The sequence below is a fragment of the Cupressus sempervirens genome, chromosome 4 (assembly GCF_028749045.1).
Source record: "Cupressus sempervirens isolate cs-2001-9-10 chromosome 4, ASM2874904v1, whole genome shotgun sequence".
Lineage (NCBI taxonomy): Eukaryota > Viridiplantae > Streptophyta > Pinopsida > Cupressales > Cupressaceae > Cupressus > Cupressus sempervirens.
The window spans coordinates 692564589-692589140 of record NC_143121.1 but is presented as its reverse complement, the minus strand read 5'-3'; positions in this window follow the sequence as shown (position 1 = coordinate 692589140).

The following is a 24552-nucleotide window of genomic DNA, read 5'->3' as shown; positions in this document are numbered from 1 at the left end:
TCATGTAATCATGCGAAAACCCTTTGTCTTTAATTACTATATTTTAATTTTCACGCACACACTTTATACAATTTAATTAAAATAAACTTTATTAAATTAAAGCTTTCTCTCCCTTATTAAATCATGTAATGTTTTTAATATAATATTTTTAAATTTAACTAATAATATTATTTAGAGTTTATTAAAAATAAAACTCCTAAATAAGTTATTTTTATTAAATTAAATAAATATAAATACACCTGAATTAGAACTTTAATCAAATCTTTTAAATTTAATTCTTTCATGCACATTTAAAGAACTTTTTTTATTAAAATATTCTTTTATATTTTCTTTACCTCCACTTATTAATTAGTGTAACACTATTCAAAGCATATTTTATTATTTAAATTAATAAAAATAATTAAAGCTCATTATTTAAATGCAACTCTAATTTAATAATTATTAATTAAATAATCATAATAAAACAATATTATATCTTTAATCTTTTAATCTTTTAATTCTATTTTTATCCAACTTCTTAAATTAGACTTTTAAAATAAATATTTTAAATTGAAGTACATATTTAATTAATTTCTAATTAATTAAATAGCATCATATTCTAATCTTCCTTTAACCAATTTTCTAAATTTAGACCTCCAGTTTAGACTTTTAAATTTAGAATTTTTATTTAAAGCATAAACTTAATTAGTTTTAATTAATCAAATATTCACATATTTTAATATTTTCTTTTTAATCAAATAATATTTATTACTCAATTAATAACATTATTTAGAGTTTATTATTCAAATAAAACTCTTAAATAATTATAATTAAATTAAATAAATATAAATATGCTAAAATTAGAAGTTTAATTTAATATTTTATTTAATTAATTTTTCAATTAATTAAATATTGAATTTTCTATATAAAATTTTCATGCAACAACATTATGCAATTTAAATTTAAATATCTTTATTAAATTAGTTTTCTTTCTCACTTTAATTCATCATGAGACATTTTTAATATAATATTTATTAATTTAACTAATAATATTATTTAGAGTTCATGAATTAAAATAAAACTCCTAAATAAATTATCATTATATTAAATAAATAAAAATACACCAAAATTAGAACTATAACTTTATCTTTAAATCTTATTCTTTTATTTAATTAATTCATGAGACATTTTTAATAATATATTCATTAATTTAATTAGTAACATTATTTAGAGTTTATTATTAAAATAAAAATCCTAAATAATTATCATTAAATTAAATAAATATAAATACATCAAAAATAGAACTTTAATAAAATCTTTAAATTGAATTCTGTTATTTAATTAATTTCTCAATTAATTAAATATAATTAACTTTCAAACTTCTTTATAAAATTTTCATTAAATTAAATCATGAAGTTATCTTTTAATTTGATTTAATTATAATAGAAAATCACAACGGACCCACAAAACCAAATTCGACAACTCAACTGAAGATAAAGGACAAAAATCAAATTCTAGGGTTAAAATCACGAATTCATGTCACTTGACAAATTCGAATGGGTAAACTAACTCGATACTTGTCCTACTTTCAAAGACAATTGGCTTAGGGTTTAGGATTTAGACTCAATCCACTTATACCATTGAAATACTGCAATAGGGTACGCTCATCCTGACAATTCAAGGAAGTTGATACTCAATTCTTGCAATTTGCATAAAATCCATGCATGTACAATCACAATAATCTAAACTAAACAAGAAATGGTAGGAAGTGATTCATCATGTAGATCCTGACTAGCAGGTGACTACAACTCCCTTAACCACATCAGAAACATCAAACATAAATAAAACATATACGCACACCATACACATGCAAGTATGGGGTAAGTATCCATAGAATCTGCATAGAAATCATTCATCTAACATCATTAAATAATTGAAAATCACTAAATGAACATATATCATAATAGAAACAATCATGAAATAATTGAAATAACTAGTACTGAAGTAACTCAACACATTTATTAACTAAATATGAAATACAATTAATCAATTCTGGTAATCTACCACAACTAATCATAAAACATTATCAGAAAACTAACCTAAAAGAATATGATACTACAACAAAAAATTCAAGTAGGGTTAGGCATTATAGGTGGAATTTGGTGAAGTTTTGGCATGTTAGGCCAAAAGATGCACACTTGGTGATTTAAAGCTAGAGGATGGAAATTTGAATTGATTGGAGAGTTTCTTGGTGAAAGGGGATTAGGAGAGAGTTCTCTAAGTTAGGGTTAGTGAAGGACCCAAGAAGGATAAGAAGTAGTATTGGTAGAGAAAAAATTCTCTAGGTGAAGAAGCTCCCCATCAAAGTGGTATTAGAGCCATAAGATTGTAGCTTGTGGTGGTATGTTGTATTCCACTAAATCAAGTGGATCTTAATAGATTCTTTCCAATGCAGAATTGAATAAGGAGGCAAATAAGAAGAAGAAGCTCATGGAGGAGAAAATTGGGCTTCTTGATGAGGCCATAGAAGAGATGAAAGACAAGTTGAAAGAAATGGAAGATGCAACCCTAGAAAGGGAAGATGAAGACACCAGTAAAGGAAAAGAAAAGGTATAGATGGAGGAAAAAATACATAAATTTGATACTCCACTTGGTGAGCAAGAACAATTCCTCAAAGATCTCAAGACATTTGGAGGAAAGAATCTTGAGAATGTTTCACTATTTCATGGAAGTATGGATGTAGAAGTGGTCCTAGAATTGATTAAAAACATTGACACTAATTTGAATGTGAAGGGACAACCAAGGCTCAGAAAGTAAGGTTTGTAAAGTCAAGATTGAAGGGTCAAGCATTGACTTGGTGGAAGTTTGTGCAAGAAGAAAGAGAAACTGAAGGGAAGAAACCAATAGCTAACTAGAAGGCTATGGTAGCTAAGATAAGGGAGGCCTATTTACTAGAAGACTATGAAATTTAGATTCACAAGAAGAGGCAAGATCTCAAGCAGAAGGATCTTGATGTTGAAAGAGGCAGAGAGTATCAAGGTGGAAAGGTAATTAAATGGCCTTAAGTGGTGTTCCAACATGAAATAGCTTGTTTAGTCTCATGACATTGGAAATTTGTTTCCAACTAGCTATGAAGGTGGAAGACAACTTGAGGAAGAAAGTTGATTCAAGCTCCAAAGGAAGAGGCAAAGGTAAAGATTTCAGGGGTAGCTCAAGAGGCAATACTAGTGGTAGAACCAATGATCAAAGAGGATTTGGAGACCCCAAGTGGACTAAACCAGCTAGTGAGACCAGTAAAAGGGGGGGCTCTATTAGAAGAAGGGGATTTAATAATGGGGGTAGAGGTAGATATAGGAATAGAAGAAGAGGCTCACATCGTAAGTTGGGGCATCCTTCCTATAGATGTCCAAAGAAGGAATCAACATCTTACGGAGAGAAGAAGATAACTTATGTCCAAGAGGAAAACAATGAGAAAATAGGGGAAGTGGACCTTGAAATAGAGAAGGGTAGAACCTTATGTTGCGGAGAGTCTTGGTCAAAGAGATAGTGAAGGAGGAACCCAAATAGAGGAGAGCACTTTTTAGATTCACATTCAAGTTACTTTAAAAAGTATGCAAGATGATCATAGGCTCAGAGTCTACTGATAATGTGATATCAGAGGAGGTAGTAAAAAATCTTAGCTTAATAGAGATTCCCCATATGTTCCCTTATAAGGTGACTTGGTTGAACAAGGGGGAAAATATATTAGTAAATGAACAAGTATCCATGGCAGGCATAACTATTGGAAAGTACCAAGATAAGATTCTATGTGATGTACTACCTATGGATGCTTTCTATATGCTATTAGGGAGACCTTGGCAGTATGACAAAGAGGCAGTGCATCATGGGAATGAAAACAAGTACTCTTTCAAGAAGGATGTAGTCACCTATATAATATAATAATTAGTAGAATAAGATAAGGTAGAGAAGGCTACTACTAAGACATTGCTAATGAGTGGAAAAGAGTTCCTCGAGGACTAGAAGGAAGGTGAAAGAGTAGTGTATGCCATCATGGTGAAGCCAAGTGAGGAGAAGTCATCAGCACAAGAACTTATACCTGTAGAGGTGCAAGAACTATTAGATCAGCTCAACAACATTATTTATGTTGGAGCAACACCAACACTACCCCCAAAAAGAGCCATAAGTCATCAAATTGACTTCATACTAGGGGCATCACTACCTAACAAAGATGTCTACAAGATGACACCAAAACAAAACAAGGAGATAACAAGACAAGTCCAAGAATTGCTAGATTAGGGGTTGATTAGGAAGAGCATCAGTCCATGTGCAGTGCTAGTTGTCTTAGCACCTAAGAAGGGAGGTAAGTGCAGAATGTGTACTAATTCTAGAGCAATCAATAGAATCAAAATTAGGTATAGATTTCCAATTCCTAGAATACATAACCTAATGGACTGTCTTGGTGGAGCTAGATACTTTTCTAAAATTGATCTCAAGAGTGGCTATTATCAGATTAGGATGAAGGAGGGTGATGAATGGAAGTCTACATTTAAGACTATTGAGGGTCTCTATGAGTGGTTGGTAATGTCATTTGGCCTTAATAATACACCAAGTACCTTCATAAGAGTCATAAATGAAGTCTTGAAGGATTATATAGGGGGTTTTGTTGTTGTGTATCTAGATGACATCCTCATCTTCAACAAGACAAAAGAGGAACACATGAAGCACCTAGAAATGGTGTTGAGGAAGCTTCCTAAGGAGAAGTTGATAGTGAACCTTGACAAGAGTGAGTTCATGAAAGAAGAACTAGTGTATTTGGGTTTTTTTGTGTCCTAAGGCAATCTAAAAATGGACAAGGGTAAGGTAGAGGCAATCTTGAGTTGTCCTACTCCTAAATCTATTGTTGAGGTCAAAAGTTTGCATGGCCTAGTATAGTTCTATAGGAAGTTTGTAAGAATATTTAGTGAGATTTGTACACCCATGAATGACACCATTAAGGGAGGCATGAAGACCAAGTTCATATGGACTAGAGTTGCAGATGGAAGTTTTGACAAGTTGAAGAAGGAAGTGGAAACCCAACCAATGTTGGTTTTCCTAGGTTTGAGAAGTCATTTGTGGTAGAGTGTGATTCTAGTAACATAGGAGTTTGGACAATCCTAAGCAAAGAGAGTAGGCTTGTGGCATTTTTGAGTGGGAGGCTTAATGAATCCAAAACAAGGTATTTAACATGTTACTTAGAGCTCAAAGCACTTGTTCAAGCCCTTAAGATGTAGAAGCGTTACCTATTTCCTAATGAGTTTTTTGTCTTTATTGAAAAACAAGCACTAAGTTTCATCAATTCCTAGGAGAAGCTTAGTTTGAGGCACATCAAATGGATGGAGTTCTTACAGTCCTACACTTTCATTATCAAATACAAGAAGGGCACCAATAACAAGGTGGCAGATGCTCTAAGTAGGAGGTTGTTAATAATACAAGAGGTCAAGTTGTAGAGCATAGGACTAGAAGGATTCAAGGACATGTATGCAGAGTATACTAATTTTTGAGAGGCATACAAGGTATGTACTAACTTTGAGAATCATTTCCATAGTGAATTTTTTGAATACACATTGCAAAATGGGTTATTGTTTAAGGGTCAATAGTTGTGAATCCCAAGGGGATCTATGAGGGAAAATCTCTCATGAGTGGACATTTTGGCCTTAACAAGACCCTAGACCTAGTGGAAAGGTTTTACTACTAAACCAATATGCAAAGGGATGTAAGAAGTTATGTCGAACAGTGTGATATATGTTAGAAGGCAAAGGGAGCTTCATCTATTGTAGGACTTTACCAACATTTACCCATCCCCAATAGGCCTTGGGAATGTATCAACATGGATTTCATAGTGGAACTACCTAGGACTAAGAAAAATTTAGATAGTGTGTTTGTTGAAGTTGACAGGTTCATCAAGATGAGCCATTTAATCCCATGTAAAGAAACATATGATGCAAGCAATATAGCTAATCTATTATTTAAGGAGGTGGTCAGAATACATGGCTTACCATGAAGCATAGTTATTGACTAAGATTTCAAGTTCATGGGGCATTTTTGGAAGACCCTATGGAAGAGATTGGGTAAAAACCTAGCTCATAGTTATGCCTACCATCCCCAAATAGATGGGTAGATAGAGGTCAAAAATAGGGTCCTAGGAAACCTCTTAAGGTGTCTCACCAAGGAATATGGGTAGAGTTGGAAGCCAGTCACAATTCAAGTAGAATTTTCCTACAATGATAGCAAGAACAAAACAACATGGTTAAGTCATTTCCAAATAGTTTATGGACCACATCTAAGGAGCATAATGGAGCTAAAAAACATCACCGCATGGTACCATCAGTGGGCATGCTGATGATTTTGTGCAGTCCATGAAAGAAGTGCATGAATAGGTGAAAAAGACTTTGGAGGAAGCTAACCAAAGGTTGAATGAAAAGAAGGATGAGAGGAGAAGAGAATTACAATTTCAAGACAGAGATCTAGCTATGGTTTACTTGAATAAAGCTAGGCTATAGAAGGGCATCCCTAGTAAGATCCATATGAAGAGGATTGGGCCGTGCAAGGTACTAAAGAAGTATGGACCCAATGCCTACAAATTAGACTTGCCCAAAGACATGGCTATCTCTCCCATATTAATTTTCAAATACTTGATACCTTACAAGGCTCTAAAGGTGGATGAAGAGAATTATTAGATGGATCTCAACAAGGATATAATAGACCTATAGGTATTTGAAAGGAAGCAACCACAAGTGGAGAAGATCCTAAATTCTAGAGTGAAAAAGAATACAAGAAAAAAAGTTTATAAGGAACATATAGTGAAATGGGTGGATACACCTAAAGTTGCAGCAACTTGGATTTTTGAGAGTTATTTTAAGAAGCATGGCATTAGCAAGGAGTTCCTCTCTACACAAGTACCCTAAGCTTCTTCTTGCAGGGGGAGAATGGTGCAGTAGCACCTTAGGGTAAGGTAAAACCCTAGCTCAATTTTGGATTGTAAATGATATAACCAACCATTAAGTGAATAAGGACTCAATATAAAGTCCCAATATAGGTTTAGGAGGTGTTGTTAGGTAAGAGTTGAGTGTGAGCCAAGTTTTGACCAATTAGGTCCTAATAAGCATAAATTGCTCAAAGTTTCTCTATGAGAAAAAACATGGTAAAATGTTTCAAATAGGGAAATAAATTTTTAATGGAAGTCCCTAGGTGTTTTAAATTAATTTTATGAGGGTTAAAAGAAAACTAGACAAGTTTGGAGGCATAAAAATTACAAAAGTAGTCAAAATTGCTCTTTGACAACTTTGCAATTTTTCCAAATTTTGTGGAAAGGGAAAAATATGTAGTTATGGCTTGAACCAAAGGAAAAAATGGATGGGAGAACCTATTTAAACACCCTCCAACTCATTTCTAAGGGTTGGTTGAATCACCTGTATGGATAGATCAAAGAAATAGAAGGATTACTGATAGAAAATGAATTTTTGGAAGGATTGATTGAATAATTGGATTGGTGTGCTTACTATTTTTGATGAAATAGTTTCTTGTGTCTATATTTTGAATTTTTACTAGGTTTTTTTAATCTTAGGTAGTCATTTTGTTAGGTTTTCAAAATTAGTTAGTTTTTGCTTACCTGTTATCTAGTTTTGTGCAACCAGTAACAAAATAGCTATAGCTTGATTTTCCATGGTCAAAGCAATATGGCCCTGGGGAATCAAGTAATAACCTCTTTATATATTTTAAATATCAATTTTGGTGTGTGTGGGAGTCAGATAGCCATCTTTACAAGCTATCCCTAGGCAAATAAATGAAGGCTCAACCAGGTGCAATGAAGCTTGTAGTTGAATCTTAGAATTATCAAAGGATTGACACATGAAAAAATTGAAGGAGAAATGGTAGAGTAAGGTCTTAGTTTTCCAAATACTAGAGAATAATTTTTGATGCAAAGTTTAGAGAAATTGGTAAGTGTTTTGTTAACATTGCCCTTGAAACACTTAAAATAGGGGTAAATTGGAATCATACTATATGGACATCATGGAGACGTAAGACCTAGAAAATATTCAAGTATAGGTCAATTGGAAACAAAATATAGAAGACATAAATAGGCCTTATTAAGGTTTTTTGTGAGTTAATGAAGGTTCCTTGTTCCTAGGAAGGCAAATAGGGCCTCTTAGGGCTACAAGGGAAAACATAGCAAAATAGGCTTGTGGGTGTGTGAAACTTACAAAAATGATACACAATGACATGGAATGTGTCAAGAACCTTTTAAGGGAGGTTCAAAATTTATTTTGACCTACTTGTGTCATTTTGCGAAGTTTTGGCATGTTAGGCCAAAAGATGCACAGTTGGTGATTTGAAGCTAGAGGATGGAAACTTGAATTGATTAGAGAGTTTCTTGGTGAAGGGGGATTAGCAGGGAGTAATCTAGGTTAGGATTAATGAGGTACCCTAAGAAGGCTAATAAGTAATCTTGGTAGAGCAAAAAGACTCTAGGTGAAGAAGCTCCATGTCATCTCCTTACATAGGGATTAATGATCATTAATTATAAGTTTAATTACCTCCTTACCTAAATCCTTGATCATAAAAAGATGTTTCCTTACTTATAAAAATGGTTTATATAATATTTTGTTCCATTACAAACAAATATACAAAGTATCTTGCTCTAAACTAATAGCTTCCTAATGCTTGGTGCATATTGGTTCTTTTCGTTGTCACTTGACTTATGTTTATACTATTTGATGACACTTGGTCTAGTTGTTAGTAACTACTACTCAAAAAAAAATAATTATATACATTATTCAACCTAAATAGCCAAGCTTAATCATAGTGTTGACTGAGTAACTCTACCTTATAAATGACTAAGTGTTCTACAATAACTAACAATACTAGATTGCCTTTAGGATCAACAAATAGTAACTTCTAATTAAAGGATAAGTATAATGACTTACTGATTGTTGAATTATTTGCGGATAACATAATCTTTGGAGTTCATGATGAAGAAATTGAAGCATTTTTAGTAGAATTGAAGAAGAAATTTGGGATGAGTATGATTGGTGAGATGAAGTATTTATTGGGATTACTGATTGTTCAAAATAAAGATTGCATATTCATATCTCAAGCTAAGTATTTGAAATATTTCTTGAACATATTTAGCTTAGAAAGTTGTAAATCTATTGGAACACCTATGATAAAAGGATGTAAGCTATCTAGCAAAGATGAAACATCTACTGTTGAATAGAAGAAGCATATATCTATGATTGGAGCATTACAATATCTAACACACATCAAACCTAATATAGTTAATATAGTTGGTATTGTGGAAAGATTTCAAGTTGTTCCAAAAGAATCACATTATGTAACAGTGAAAACAATTCTCAGATATTTGAAGGGCATACCTAAAATTTGGATTATGGTATGACAATCAAATGACTTTATGTTATGTGCACATGTTGATGTAGATTAGGTAGGTAGTGTAGATGAAATAAAAAATACAAGTGGTGGAGCATTTATTTTAGGAAGAAGATTGATTTCTTGGCTTAGTAAGAAACATGATTGTATTTCATAGAGTAGACAAGAAGTAGAGTATGTAGCGGCAACAAACTATTATAATCAGATCATTTGGATGAAACACACATTGAAGAAAATTTGAGTTGAGTTTACAGTGCCTATTGTCATACATTGTGATAGCACAAGTATAGTGAATATGTTAAAAAATATTGTTTTTCATTCAAAGACAAAGCATATATATCTATTAATTATCACTTTTTGAGAGAAAAGGTTGCACAAAAAGAGATAAGATTAGAATATGTAAGTACAAAGGAGAGGATAACATACATATTTACAAAGACCTTGTTGAACAATACTTTTGAGTACTTGAGAGGTATTCTTGGGATTATTCCCTAGCCTACTTTTGAGAAGTTGATGTAGAGATTGCATTAGTTTAGTGGTAACATAGAATTTTTTTTTATCTAGATTGGATGCTTGATACTTTCTCTATGGGGTAGTATCTATGTTTGAGCTAAGTCATGAAGGACTCTTGGTAACTAGTATTTAACACTATCTTTGGACACTTGATCTTATTAAAGATCTTATGTAGTAGATTGACACAATGATGTCTTTATCATTGATGTTAATGGGGGAAATTAATACACAAAAAAATCCTTAGTATGAATATTTGCATATATCTTATGGGGTGAGTAGGACATGTAATGGGGGAAACATATGTTCCTATGAGAGAGATATTTGATTGATCAAGAGGATTCAAAAAGATGTTGATATATGGGTGAGATCAACACCTTCCTTATGAATGATTGTTACTATATAGTGGACATTCATGGTCAACATGAATAGGGGAACATATGCAACAAATACATATTTGGTAATCATGGAACTTAGATGTTTTCATCTATATTTCCATCAATTCCAAAGGGAGAGATTTTTAGCATGAATTCTAATGATATTCCTATGGGGGAGTATCTTAGAATTGTTGGAGAGATGACAGAGTGATCATATGTTGCATTCATAATAGTTTCTATCATCAATGTCAACATACTAGTTATTTTGTGAGACTAATAGAGAAGCAAACATAATTTGGTTTTGTGAGGATCTACGAATAAAGTTGAGCATATTGATACTTGAGGATATGTTCCATAGAGTGTTGAGATTCTATGGTTAAGCACGCATGTGGAAATGTGAAGATAGTGGAGAGTTATTCAAGATTTATTGAAGATAATGTTCAGATAGAGTTCTTGTGCAATAGGTGTTGATGTTTAGATTATATCTTCTAATAGAGATGAAATCTAGTTATTAAGACTTCATAAATGACCAAAGACATGATGAAGATACAGTAGTCAATTATGCACATCCTTATGATCATCAAGTGAAATTTTATGAAGATTGTGAGTCAACAATTATTTGTAATTTTGGAAAATGTTATGATATAATGTAACATGTAAATGTAATATCTTAATATTGTCCTATATTATTATTATAAATTCATAAAGCCTTAAGGACAACTCAACAACTTTTTAGGACTTGGTATAAAGGAAATATGTTTTCCTTGAGGAAGAATGTGATTTAGTGCAGTATTTGCGTAATGTGAGTATGTGAACTTAAATGTGAGATCTAGTGAACCTGATATTAAATATCTTTCAATTAGAGAAGTATTTGGTATATTTTAGGCATGGTGAGTGAACAAAGAGACTATATACTTGTATTATTCTATGATTGATAATACTAAGGCTAGTTGGACAATGAGTTCAATGGTCTTTCCCTAAAGATATTTGGACAATGGGTCCTTTTATCTTCCAAAAATCCTAATAGGGTTGACATAACTCCTAACAAGGTTAGAATTCCCTAACATGGATACACAGTCTCCTAATAGGGACTGATATGTACTAAATGTATTTCATTGACTCCTAATAGGGTCTATCCTCTTAAAAGGAATTTATATATTAGTACATCATTTTGTGGGTACCATCCCCACCATGCTTTTCCCTCTTATCAAGGGTTTCCCTAGTTATCAAATATGGTGTTATTGTGATCTTTCTATGGTTCTTACATTTAATCTTTACATGTTTTGGAATTAATAAGAATATTGAGAGTTGTTTTAATTGCATAACTAATTCACTCCCTACTCCCCCCTCTTAGTTATCATGCCAGACTTTACTTTCTAATAGATGGTACCCACAAAATGTTGTATTGATAATTTAAAAAAACTCTATGAAGAGTGTTGATCCTATTAGGAGTCTATTACATACATTCAATACACCTATCCTTGGTAGAGGACTAGACCTTGTTAGATATCTCAACCTTGTTAGGACCTATATTAAAACAAGAGTTCACTACTCATACAATGAATTACAATCTATATAGGACATATAGATATTATAGCAAAACAAACTAGATATATATCTTCATTATCTGATTAGTCCTTGTGTGTTTGTCACATCTAATCATGCCCATATAGAATCTAATCTCATATAACTATCCATACATAAATAAAGCTCATAGAAAATAATCATAGCATATAGTATAATCATGTGTATCCTCACTTATCCAAAATATTTTCATATATACTCTTTTATTTATTCTATCTAGCCTACCTGAATAACAAAACATGTTACACATCTCAAAACTTTTATCACAATCTACTAAGTGAGGGTAAACATATAGAATTTCATCCCTAAATTTCCAAGTTTTTGAATTGTTAAAACAATTCAATTCCTTATCCCAATTATCTACTCTTTTCTTTTTACTATGAATCTGCAAGATCAAACTATCTTGATGTTTTTAATCTAGAAATCATTCCAACTAACATACTAACATTAGAAAATATAGATATATAATATAAACAAACCATTATACCATATTCCAAAATTGTGGCCATATATTTTCTTCCAATGAAGTCACTAACTAAAAGTGTTAGTCTACTAACAGTTATTCCCTATGATACTTGGACAATTTCTTCATCAAATTCAATCAAAAATGTACCCTAACTTTATGTGACCTTAATTGATAATAGTGTTTCCGTAAATGACAACATATATCTACATTATCCAACTTATCAACAAAAGTATGTTGGGTATATTGCGCCCATGGGTTATTACCAAAATAGATTTGAAGGTAGAATAATAAAAAAGGGGTTTCTAGGTAGTGAGAATAGAAGATGTGATTCTAAAGGTGAATCCATGGATGTAGCTTTGCAAAAATAAATAAAATTCACAATGATGCTCTAGCTACTTAAATAAGTGGATGTAATATGAAGAATAAGGTCAGGTCTCATTGAGCACACCAAAAAAGAAAATTGTTGACAACTAGAATTGCCTATAGCCTAAAGTTTCATTCAACAAAGAACAAAAATTATATGAGAAATAGAAATGGTGGTGGGGACCTTATTGTGCACCAATATACAACCTTTTTTATTTTAGAAGATGATTCTTCATGTTTGGGGTGGGAAAAAGTCTTGGAAAGATGAAGTTGCAAAAGGGAATTCATCTTTTGGTGCGAAAGATATGTTTAACCTTGAGGTTAAAGAAGATGAGGTTGTTGGTCATTCTTCTAGGATTAAGTGCACCAAAATGGTGTACAAAAAGGGGGGTATAACTAGACACCTATTTCCTAAAATTGGGTGACACTAAACTTGGACAAAATGTTTGAGGGTCATCCATTAAAAATGATAAGATATGTAAAAAATATAAATTGCAACACTCTGAATCTATTTTCTAAACTACTATAGTTTCTAACAATCAGATAAGATTAGGTGGGTCAAACCACATGCATACAAAAAATAGTCCTTTTTTTTAATATAGAAAACATAACATAGTTATTTTCATGTGCAACACAAAAATTCCTATTTATATTTAGTATTTGGAAAATTCCTTTGGCAAGATGACAATTAAGAATGATATGTGGAAGTTGTGTATTTTTGTGTAATTTTCTTATGAGTATTTTTTTAATGAATTATTTAGTAACATAGTACTTGTTCATGTGCAAAGCATAACTTGCATCAAAATAATCAAAAAAGATTTTTTATTTTTGAAGTGTATAGAATAGAGTGTAGAACAATAATATGTAATTTATTTTGCATTTGTTTAAGAATGTTAAAAATAAAATAAAAAAGATAGACATATGCTTGTGACGATTGTGAAGGTAGTGGTAAAACTAATTAACATTTACAATGTTAATTTTGTAAAAAAAAAGAAAAACATTACATATTCAGAAAGGTGAGAAGACATATGAGATTGTGGTTGTGGTTTCAAAGATATCCACTTTATCATTTGGAAACGTGATTAAGGAAAAAATGAGAATTCATCTTATAAGATGAAAAAATGTCCAAAGGATTGAAATTGGATAGAAAATGAGCTCCCCAGCCTTTGAGTTAACTCCCAAGGCTAATTCCAAACCATAACTCAATCATGTTTTATGTTTTCAAATAACCCAATTGGGTTATGAGAGCAAAAATGCACTGCAAAAAGTAAGAACACAGTTGATTTTTTTAAAGAAATAACCCAATCAAGTTCTTATGATATAAAACCCAATCAGTTTACTAATGAGTGAATGCAAAATACATTCCATTCACATAAACCTTTCAAGTTACTATGATAGAAATAACCTAACCAAGTTATCTATAACATGATCAGGTTATATCTATCATAAATAAACTAAATATTTTTAATTTAATATTTATAAATATATATACAAAATATCTTTATAATTATCTAAATAAATATTAAATATATAGAATAAGTATGCAACTAAATTCATATATAATTGAATATATCTAATCTATTATTATGTATACAATCACATATATTCATAACCTCTCTCTTAGTAACCCCTTACACCCACTCTCTGTAACCTAAAACCCTTTTTCATCGAGGCTAACCCCTAACCCTCTCTATTGAAAACCCTAACCTACCTCTCTCCCTCCCTCTCAAACCCCTAACCTATATCTCTTTCTATCTAAATCCTAATACCACATATCTAACCCTAAACTTCCTTCTCTTACTAACCCCTAACCACTCTCTCCCCCTCTCAAACCCTTAACCTACCCTCCCTTTCTCTCCCTCCATTTCAAACCCCTACTCTCTCTCTCTCTCTCTCTCTCTCTCTCTCTCTCTCTCTCTCTCTCTCTCTCTCTCTCTCTCTCTCTCTCTCTCTCTCTCTCTCTCTCTCTCTCTCTCTCTCTCACACACACACACACACACACACACACACACACACACACACACACACACAAATCCCTAATCCCTATATCTATCTCTATCTAACTCCTAATCCCCCTCTCACATAGCTTTAAACCCCCTCTCTTACCCCTAAGTCCCCCTCTCTCTTAATGACCCCTGATCATTGACTATTGTAATGTGAAGCCTAATTAGATGTGGAGGTTTATTTAGCATGGTTACCCCCCATGTTATTTCTATGAGGTTTCGGGAGCAGCACTGCAAAGATAGGGTCAAGTGGAAGTTCCCTAGGTGTGCTCCCTATTGTAGTATAGGGTGGGGTCAAGGAGTCCCATAGAGGCTTTCAAGGGCAACACCCCCAAAGCCAAAAATGAATCTACTATTGTAATAGACATTGACTTCTATTTTCTATTGGATGACTTATCCTAACCCTAATTTTTTAAGTGGCAAACACTTGTACAAAATGACTTAGGGTTAGGGATTTTAGAATGTATGATGAGATTGTTTCTTCTTGTAGTGGTATTGAGCTATAAGAGATTGTAGATTGTATTCATTGGATAATATAATATTGGACTTGTTGTTGTTGAATGTAGCTCAGGGATTGGGTAAACCATGTTAAATCTTTGTGTCTTATGTTCTCTTCTATATGATTTATTATTTTTTGATATTGGTTATATTTGCATGTAATTGTTATTTCTATTTGTAGTTAATCCTAACACTGGCTACTAGCCCATAATCCTTCCCTCTCTCTCTATCTCACTGAACCCTAATCACCCCCTCCCTCTCTCTTCTAAATTTTAAATACAAAATCAATCTAATAAGTAGTTTTATATAATTATAGTTCCTATCAAAGATCATTAGAAATTAGATTCTCTCTCTCTCTCTCTCTCTCTCTCTCTCTCTCTCTCTCTCTCTCTCTCTCTCTCTCTCTCTCTCTCTCTCTCTCTCTCTCTCTTAGTAGTAGTAATACATAACCCAATTGGGTTAATGGAAACTATAAGTAAAAAAACATGTCAACCTACTATTATGTTTTTTTAGTGTGGCCCATGAGATTCTACTACTATTTCTCATGTATTTCTGCACCAGGTATGCAAGTATTTAGATTTTTTGGCTTTGGAATACTAAATTTTATCTATTTTCTTGTGCCAATATCTTATTTTATGTTAGTATCTTATGATTGAGCATAAAATAATCATGCAAATTTGTTTAATTTTGTATTTGATTGTGTATTTTGTTCAAGTTATTTTTTATAGGGTAATTTTCTTAGAAATGATGAATTTGTTCTATTTTAATATGTATCAAGATCAAATACATACTATAATATGTATATAGAACAAATGCATACTATAAGATAAAATTTGATAGAAGGAAAATATGAAAATTTACCTCTTCCCTATCCTAAACATTATCAGTGTCAGGTGCATTATTCAACTCTAAAAGACACAATTGTTCTACATATATTTAATATAAAAGTCAACACATATTCATTAATATTGAGTACATGTATATACATTCATTCATAAAAAATTTCAAAATATAATTGACTTGTATTTAATACTTTTTTTTCGTTTGAGTGTTCTTTCTTATTTCTTTCCCTTTCCTCCTAACCTTGAGCGATGTGGAGTACCCTAAAGCATAAACAAATATAACATATGAGGAATCTATTGGCCTTGTTTTACACCATTTATAATTTTATTATACCTTATAGTGAAAAACCCTAGTGTTATGTTCTAAAATCTTGTGAAATTTGGTTAAGACCTTGGGTGAATTTTGTTTAAATCCATGAACCCTTGTTTATTGTGTCCTAATCCTCAAAAGTGGTCAAAAGTAATATTTTAATTATAATTATGCGGGATCCTTATATTCTAAGTTCTCATTTTTCAAAATTATTTTATTACTTTCTGCGAATAAACCTTTTTTCATTTTTTAACGTACCCTAATTGTGGTTATTTTTATTAAGAATTTTCTATGAAGCATCTTAACTCTAATGTTTTGGCTTAGATAGCCATTGATCTTTCTAGGATCGACAGCGAGCACATGCCCACAATGTGAAGTTGCATGACATTTAAGTAATGCAGGCAAGCACCTTGTTGCCATTTAGCACTTGGTGATATTGGGTCTTGAACGCACCACAAAGACTGGGGTTTGTTAGTTCTTTTTCAAAACTTTCTCAGAGTTTTCAATAAGAGTTAGTGCACATTTGATTTTCTAGTGATGTCATTGGCTAAATCCAAGTAGTGGGGTTCCCTTTTGATGTAACATCATTAAGTTGTTGATCTTTGGAAGATCAATGATTGGCATATTATCGCAATATGAAAGTGTGCGCCATTTAAGTAATGCAAGCAAGCACCTACAATACATGTGGCATGTGATGATGGCATGGGCCCATATTCTTTAAAAGTTAATACAATAGTTTGCACACTTGGCCTTGTTAGACATGTTGGAGAAAAGGAAACACTTTTATTGGTTAGTTTGGTTGACTAGATCTTAAAAGGATATGATTTCATAACATCATTGATCTTGATAAGATCAACGAGAGGTGCTTAACTGCATTATCAAAATGAAGGAACTTTAAGAAAAGTAGGGAAGTGCCTACATGCCATGTGGAAAGGTGGGACCTATCATAAAGAAGACTTTCGAGTCACACTAGGGTGGAAAGGTAAGCTAAAATGGAGCACAGTAATTGGTAAAGCAATATCTATACTTTCCAGGATGGAGATGAATGTACTAGTGGGACCAAAATTTTAAAGCCTTAGTTGTAAAGTTATAATTATCTACCATGATCTTCAATCTTAGTAAGATCGACAATCGGTACTTCACTGCATCATGAAAATAACTGAACTTTACACGAAGAGGGGAAGTGCACACTTGACGCATGGCATGTTTTCAAAAAAATTAAAGCAGCTTTTCTATTTTCAAAATAGACCATCCAATCCTATATGATCGATGGAGGAAATTGAAATTTGAGGCATATCATGAAAATGAACTATTAGAAACATTAATTTTATTCAGTGCCACTTCATGCAACCTTAATGCTACAGTATAATTTAAAAATTCACCATTATTGAGCAACAAATCATAAAATTATTAGAGCACAAGTGTTTCTAGAGCTAGAGAACAAAATTATTCAGGTTTTTTAGCAATTTGCAGAATAATTCACTAGGGAAATAAGTAGAAAAGAATGGGTAAGTGGTTTGAAACTTCTAAAACTTGAGAAATTATAATTGTGCTAGGGTAAATTAAAAATGCCTCCTTGTAAGTATTTTTCCAGCAAGGTAGATTCCTTGAAAAGATTAGTACATGATGATTTTTTAGAACAGATGCCTCCCTCAGTGAATTAATTGACTAAGGGTAGAGAATTCATTCCCAAGAACCCTAGGTTGGTGGTCAGTGAGGGCTTTTATGATAAGGCTGATTATTTGACGGATGCAGAAGTCTCAGTGGGAGGTTTAGAATTGTTTTTAAAATGGTTTGTAGAATGACATTTGGATGCCCCAATGAGCAATGTGTGGGAGTTTAATATAGGCAAACTGATTGTTCCAAGAGTTTTTTTTAATAGTGACCTAATAGTAGATATGGCTAAAAAATATGATCCAATTATCCAGATTGTTAAGAATCATGTAGGTGATAATCTTTTTAGTGTTTCACCTAAATTAATCAGAGAAGTGTTCAAACTTAACCCTAACCATGTTGTCCATGAAAAAATTTATATGGAAGAATTTCAAGCTAGGTACAATGCATAGAGGGTATACTTAAGGGATGGGCCATTACAACAACATTTTGTCAAAATTGGGTCACTGCCCTCGGTCACACTAAATACCCCAGAGCCTTTGTTACAGAAATATTTTAATCCTAGGGCACATGCCTTATATTTTTCTCTCTACAAAGTATATTGAATGGATGAGAAAGATTATATTCAAGGATCTATTTTTCTCATCATAGCTTAGACTCTGTAGTTTGGGATGAGCTCAATTCTTGATTTTGTCACCTTCTTGGCTAAGGAAATTCATAATGGTTTGATTAGAGTAGCTCAAGCTAAGGTTAATAGGCGTTTTCTATGGTATTCTTTATCGATGTATATATTTCTATATAAAGGAGTTACTTTCTTCTCCAAAGAGATGAAATTAGAACTAGAGAGAGATGGAGAGGAACTCCCAGTTCAGTTGTGGAGCATAGACATGATATGGGAGGTCACAAATGCTAGTTTTGTTAGATTTGATAGATATTTTGCTTCAAGGCTTAGATTTTTGTTGAGAGGGGATAGCTCTAGAATACCCCATCCCTTATTAGAATTGATAAGACCTAAGGATCATTCCAAGGTGTTCTTGGTAAGTCATAATTGGGGGGATATCATCCCATATCCTATTTCCATTGTTTTTAGAGTTTATGGTTTCTTGAGAAAAACCCATGTGCTACCTATCAGGTGCCTTTGAAGGTAGGAATTGCAAAATTGTTACAAAAAATTGGTATAATTGATGAAAGGGATTTACTAGAGAAATCTAAAGGTACACTCTCCCCTATTGTTATTGTTGTGCATCAGTTTGTGATTGTTAAGAAGGGATGGAGGAGTTTGCAAAAATTTCTAGATAGATATCAAATGGCCCAATCCCATGCTCATTATATTGATCTAGAGGGATTCTATGACCTCCTTAGGGAGAGAAGTAAAGCTCAAGCTCACATACAAATTATATACTTTCCTAAGGATATAATCAAAAATATGTTTTCATTGCAAGAATAGGAGGTTAGAAAAGAAAAGTGGATAGTTTACAACAAATTCCTTGACTTTATAAATGCTTTTGAGCCCAAGTATGACCCTTTGGAAGACAAGAAATATTGCAGAGCTAAAATGGATACGTTGATGAACAAATTTGCTAGAATAATGCAAACTTTAAATAAGAAGAAGAACATCTTGGCAAAACCACATCCAGATAGAGTTGTCGAAGTGGAGAGTCGATTAAGTAGAAAAATGATTGTGACTCCAGGTTAGTATACATTGCAAAGGAAGGTTAGATATATTGTGGCTCAGAATGTGTAGTATGACCCTCCTTACAAGAGGCCAAGATCAGAGAGCCCATCTAACACAAGTGCCCCCAAGAAACAGAGGTCAGAAAAAGGATCATCCTCTCAAGGAGGAGAGTACTCACCATCCTAGACTCCTCTCAGAATAGATGATGATGCATCTCTGAGAGAATAGCTGAGACAAATTGGGGGGGGGTGACATAATTGTTACAAATGCTAATATTGAAGGAGGAGTTCTTGAGGATCCTCCTATGCCATCCTTTGACCTTACTCTTGCTGATTATAGAGGTAGTGAGATAGATCGAATAATTGCACAAGAATCTCAAAATTTTATTGATGATGAAAATTTTGTGAAATCTAGAGCTTTTGCACAATTTTTGTGGAGAAGAAACATTGGCAATTTTGAGGCAAAATGTAAAACAATAAAATTAGAGAAACCAAATAAGTTGGCCTCTAAGATTGAGGAGGAGGTTAAGGCCAAATTCATGGAGGATTTTGCACAAGTGACCCTTGAAATGAGAAGAAAATTAGTGAAAGAGTAAGGAGTTTTGGTTTTACCTAAGTGGGACATAGCCAATGCTATGATCTTTGACTCTATTAGGAAAGAAAAATATGTTTAGTATAAGATAGAAAAGGAGATTTTGTAGGTGCATAGAGGAGTGAAGTATAGAAATAACCACCAAGCATTGGTAATTTGGTCCATTAAAAAAAGAGATAAAACCAAGATACAAGAAATCTCCAATACAAAGCATACTAGTGCTCTTATAGTGTATAGAGCTAATGAAGTGGACATCAAAGAAGTGACCAAAATAACTAAAGAAGTGGTGGATTTTAGTTGAGTGGTTTCTAGAAAAGAAAAGTGTAAGTTCCTAGAACTCAATGAAAATTTTGAAGAAATATTAAAAGCTTATGAGGAAAGAGGAAAAAGGATACAGAAACTTGAAACTCAAGTATCTCAAATGGATAAATTACTAGGAAAGAGGAAGGTTGGAGAATCTAGTAGGCCTAGAATTGTCTATCCTCACCCCCCAGTTGAACCATTCAAGTATACTCCAACTGTAGAGTTTCTTGATACTCCACAAAGCCCTAAATTTTATATTGTTGAGGATTTTGAGGAAGAAAATAATAAGTTATGGGAATTATAGATTGAGTTGAATGATCAATATGAAGAAAAACTCAAAAAAATAGTCTTATACTTAGTAGATAAGATTGATTGGCTAACATTCTATGACTAGTTCATGGTGATCCTAGATATGTGGAATGGGATAAGAAGAGATAAAGACACCTTGAAGCCCATTGTGCAAAAATGGAGTGAAAGAGATAAAGATATTACTCTTATGTGTATCTTAGCCATCAATCTATCTTGTGAACAAATAGAAAAGATTTTTTATATAACCAACAATCTGACAGAATTTGATGAGAAAAGGGTTGTTGTTTAAAAGAGAATAATGATTTTCCTTTCTAATTATATGGGAGATAAATTTGTTCTTTTTCTTGGTACACTAAAAAAGACTAATAAAATAAAAGAAAAGGAAGAGTGGGGGAAAGAATTGGATGATTTACTATGCTCCAAAATGAATGAAGTCATTAATGAAAAGGGAAATGTATTGTGGGCAATGATCAATGAAGAATTTGTCAAAGTACAGTTGTTCTATAATGCCATCAAAAAAGAATTTGTTGAAATAGACAAAATAGGAGGTTTTGTGATAAAAAAAAGCAACATGACATCTAAAATTTTGAATGGCTCGATCATAAAATTTTAAAGAAATGGAGGGGATACTTTGTGTCTTCAATACAGATGGAAACAGAAGAAGAGGATGTAGGCCAGGAAGAGACTCACATAAATGACACCTTTGGAGAAGAAGACAAAATAGAACAATTACCCTCAGTGATGAGAAAAATAGTTCCAACTGATGACATAGCAATTGAAGAGTCACATATAATGGTTGTACTATTAGTAAGTGATGATGTAAATGGAGAACCATGAATTGAAGTAAATATGTAGCGATCAAAGCTAGACACATCACTAGCAAACCTAATGGCTACATATTCCAAAGAGTTGGAATGACAAAAGGTGTAACAAAAAGTGGTCCCACTAGAGGAATATTATGATGCAAAGCTTTCCTGTTACACAATTTTTTTCTTTTATGACACCAAAAAATATAAATATCTTTTTTCTTAAGGATAGCTATCAGTTCTCTATGCTTGAAGCTTGTTGCATCTCACACTATACAAGTGAGATCCTAGGGCTAGAGAAAGGGTTTGAGTCTTTTAAAATTTTAGTTTTCCTAAGTATTGTTCAATCCAATTTCTTGGTGCAAACTTTATGATGTATTTCTCTTTAAATATCTGAGAATACATTAATCTTATAGGATCTTAATATCTTCTCTTGAGTTATTTTGAGTCCTTGTTCAATTGTTATATAATTTTCAAAGGAAATTGATATAAAGATGAAAAGTCCCCATTTTTTTTTGTCTAAAATATTGTCTCCTTTTTTATAACCTGGTTATTTTGAAATTGTATGATCAAGGCTTGTTCAATTGAATACAATTAGGATAAATTATAAGTCATTTCACTTTTTCTATTAATTCAATAAATTATATAAATGCTTCAGTGAAATTGATAAGGTTTCTATGGTACTAGGAAGGATGTGTGTAAGAATGAGTTTTAGTAAGAATTACTGATAATATTGATTGTAATGCAGTCAATTATATCTAGAAATTGAATGGACTTTGAATCCCAATGGATGAGGCATTGATCTAGTATTTTAGTCTACAAATAAAAAGCATCAAGTTAAAAATCAAAATCAATTTTACTTTACTATTTGAAGAGTATCAATGTTGGTCAGCACTTGTTTGCATTTAACCCCTGAGTTTTAGTTAGCTACTATTGCCCATAATTATTTGTAGATCTAAGAATAATTCTGACCAAATCTACTATAATGGATATGGATTGTTGCAAAGTTTCATGAAATGAGTGAGTTATGTATGAAATATCAAGTTGAAAATCGTTCATCCCTCAGGTGCACCCACCTTAGTTTTGCAAAGCCTAAAGAGTAGAAAGTCTTTTATGATTTTGTTGAAGTTGGGTCTAGATATGAAGAGCAAGTAACTATTTATGGGAAGTAGCTGATCCTTAGGTTATTGTAATATTTATAATCTTGGTATTAAGTATTTTGTTGCTTAATAATTGAAAAAACACCAACAGAATCAATAAGACACATCATGAGTTCAACTCAAATTGTAAACTTGATAGGTGTGCAAGATATGGTACCACATAACTATCAAGGCCAAAATTAATTACAGATAGCATGGCATCATCAACTTGAGAAATTTCAGCCCCTAACAAGCCCTATAAAATAGTAAAGAATATTGTTATAAATATGATATAATATTGTAAGTGGAAAGAAGGCACAATCACAACAAGAAGATCATAGTAGGTCAAGAAGACACAAGAAGGACAAGATTGGAAGGATAGTTGAAAGATAGGAAAATTTGGGGCTCAAAAAGGCTACAAGGCCTAAATTAAAAACAAAGAGATCAGAGAGGAAAAGAGAGATGCGAATGAATTTTTGGCACCTTATCAAGAAATACAAGTGTAGATTGATGACCTCCACAATCCTGCAAGACACCTTACATGATATGGAGTTTGATAGTTTCTTCAATGGGGATGGGTATATGGAGGATGAACTCATGAGGTTTATTAGTTGGGGTTTTTGTAATACTAGGAGTAAGAGATGTGGATCAAAATTGGATGGATTTGATTAATGGGAGGGTTTTAACGAAGGTAGGAGATGAAATAAAATTTATAAGAGGGGTTTAAATAAGGGTAGGAAATGGAGGAGGATCTATAAGTGGGGTGGATGAAAGAGGGATAATAGTTATGGGACATGGAAGATGAATGATGGGTGCAAAAGATGCAAAGGTTTCAGCATGCTAGCAACTTCACATGATGTAATTGGATGACATGACTCATAAAATTAACTTGGACATGGTTATTCTAATTGCTTCCTTGTAAAAAAATTAAGAAACATCATTTAGGGAACTTTGTATTGTTTGTGTCATACCAATTTAAAAATAATATTTCAAATCCAATGTATTATTGTACTTTTAAGCATATTTAAAAAACTTTACCTCAGGTGTTCTTTCTCCTAGCCCCACACCTCTAATAGAATGAGTACTTTGTGGTGTTATTGTACCACTTATTGCACCATGCATTGCATATTGTTCACATATCAATCTAGAGTGCTCTATAAAATAAAAATTTATTTACATTTATGATATTTAGGTGATTAAATATTATCATGTCAAAACTCAAATTGAAAAACCCATGTCTCCTCTCCACCGAAGACCATCATCATCAAATCATCTATGAGTGTGAAATCCCCACTCCATATGCATAACAAGTTTTCCCGCAACGTACACATGGAGGAGATGACATTCCATCTAAAGTCACCTCATTATCCATCCCATCACATATGCACTAACAACTAAAAAAATATGTTGATTAGACCCCAAAGACTATAATGATGCATGTGATGAAGATGTGAATGGCATACATGGGGATGACATTAGTGGTGCAAGTAATGATGACCCTAAAGGTGCATATGATGATGGTTGAGGTGTTGTCGGTTAAATAATACCACCTAACTATGAGCCATTCTAAATGATGACATCCACCAATGATGCAACTACATGAAGAGTCTGTATATCAATAGACTCCTTTACAATTGTTGGGAGAACAACATTAGGAATGGCTTTTCATGTTGGACATCTCCTCTCATGTTGTGGTACCACCCTATGAACCCCAAGTCTATCCTCCACAAAGCCTCTCCTCTACCCTGGAGCTAATGAAT